This window comes from Austrofundulus limnaeus, unplaced genomic scaffold (assembly GCF_001266775.1).
Source record: "Austrofundulus limnaeus strain Quisiro unplaced genomic scaffold, Austrofundulus_limnaeus-1.0 Scaffold298, whole genome shotgun sequence".
Lineage (NCBI taxonomy): Eukaryota > Metazoa > Chordata > Actinopteri > Cyprinodontiformes > Rivulidae > Austrofundulus > Austrofundulus limnaeus.
This window is the reverse complement of record NW_013952700.1, coordinates 472,246-474,593: the sequence shown is the minus strand read 5'-3', so window position 1 is coordinate 474,593 and position 2,348 is coordinate 472,246. Positions and strand designations below refer to the sequence as shown.

The window sequence follows — 2,348 nt, the reverse complement described above, 5'->3', positions numbered from 1 at the left end:
ATGTGGGGCAGCTGGGCAAAGACACACTGGGGAACATAGAAGACACTAGGAAAACTAAGGAGAATAAACAAAGACTATGACAATGACCCATAATTGGGTCCCAAGCCCAACTTTGGGAACCAAAGTGCACTGGTTCCCAAACTTTTCAGCTTTTGACCCACAAAATAACAGCAGCAGAGACCTGTGCCCCCAACTGTTTTTGTATGATACACATTTGTATCAGGTCAACAAAACATGAACATAGTAACAATTTTTATACTACATTTATCCATTTTAAATATACTAACCTCACTCCTTTGTAACAACTAAGGCAAAAATGTAATTAATTCAGAAAATCTTTTCAGGACCCCATCTTGATGTTTCGGGACCCCATTTTGGGTCCCGATCCCAACTTTGGGAAACACTGCTGTACGTGAACTCTGTGCGTTTCAGCGTTATATTCTGGATTATTTTGGTTAATTCTGTGATTCCGTCTGCGTTTCATTATCAACTTATAAACAGAAGTGGAGCAGGAGAGGGTGGATTCTGATTGGCTGTTGTCGCGCACATTTCCTCCATGTTTGATCATGTAAGAGTCTCACAGCTGATAACCGTGATCGACCTGAATTTTTTCTTGATCAATAATTGCGATCAAATAATCGCCCAGCCCTAGGGGGAATACCTCCTTACATGTTCCAGAGTTGGGGGATTTATTTTATACTTTTATACTTACAGCGCTCATGTGTGCTTTCAGAGAACAGGGTGGAATTAAAAGAGACATGGGAAAAAACTGAGCTGCTTTGATTCAAGCTACTAAAGTCTGCATCAGGAGCTGCTGAATAATTCTTGACCCTTTATTGTGTTGCAGATCAAAATATTTCCAATACATATTTTTAGGGTTTTACGTTTCAAAATAGTCTGACTCTTATTCTTGTATCTGCACTGCTGCATACTTTCAGCCAGTTTTTGGGCCAATAAAGTTTGTATTTATCTCCTCCTCTGTACATATATAGAGCTTGCAGGCCTAAAAAATATTAAAATAAAATAAAATAAACACCCATTTGTAACATTTATTAAAAATACACACATTTCTTTACCATCGTACCTTAATCATACTAACTTTTGTAAAAACAAAATATGATTTGTGTACAAATAACAAGTATTGAAAAACTTTCTTCTAATCACTGTGAAAATAATGTTTTCCTACATGTTAATGCATGTTTCCCCTTTTCTCTGGGAGATAAATATGAATATCTAAAACAGGGCTATTCAACTGGCGGCCCGCGGGCCGCAGTGACCAAATTTGGCCCGCCAATTGGTTCATTCATCTCTTCAGCCCAAACCTCCAGTTTTCTACTTTAATTACTCTAAGTTCTGTTAGTTAAACACAGACATGTTTATATACAGAAACATCAGAATCTTGGCTACAAGCTGGTAAAAACATTTCTATGAACACTCAAGATAGATAAAAATATAAGCAGTTAAATATAAAAATATGAAATTGAAAATAAAATTGATTAAAATTTTGGCAAGTCAGAGATGTCAAAATATTTTGTGTTAAAATAGGATGCAGAATGTGTTCTTTTTGTTTTGATATTGTTTAATTATGATTACTTTTATAGGGTTTTATATGTTGTATTCATGATTAAATACAGCAAAATAAACTAATTCAAAGGTAACAGATCTTTGTAATACTTGGTTTATTTACATAATAACTTTAATTGCTGGATGTTCGGCCCCTCAGTTGTTGACCTGCAGTAACTGTGGCCCCTGGAGCAGTTCAGTAGAACAGCCCTGATCTAAAGGGTTAATTTTCCTGACTCAAGGCTGTGTGTGTGTCCGTGTGTACACAACACTTGTTTTTGCTACTTGGTGAGGACAATTTTTGACCATTTCCCCAGTACACACAGCCTGATGAGGACCCATTGTTTCTTATGGGGACAAAAGCCTCTAGAGGTGAAAACAGCAGAACTGAGGCTGTGTCCAAAACAACAGGACGGGTCCTCCGAAGGCCGAATTCGTCGGCTGCATACGTCACAGCGCCGCGACGAAGGACGTCTAAAACCGAAGACTCCTCCGATGCGGCCGACAAATACGGCCTTCCTTTTCCTCGATTTGAAGGACAGGTCTGATGGATCCTTCCCGGCCCAGCATATCCCATAATGCACTGCGGCCCAACCGGAGATTTTTTTAAAGTTAGTAATGGCGGACAAAGCGAGAGAAAAGAATACGTTTTAAATAAAAATATGGTGATATAAAAATTAAATTTTTTAGCGGTTGTAATTCTAATACTTTTATCATTTGTATGGACATGTTTTTAAATATTATTTTTGTCATAAAAAAACGTGAAATAAACATGAACCTACAGC

General features: G+C 37.5%; 1 protein-coding gene across 1 annotated transcript in view; it reads right to left on the bottom strand.

Annotated features, from left to right (window-relative positions):
- Positions 1 to 2,348, bottom strand: part of LOC106526876 (storkhead-box protein 2) — a gene marked incomplete at its 5' end in the record, with an annotated part of 23,218 nt that overhangs the window by 19,041 nt on the left and 1,829 nt on the right.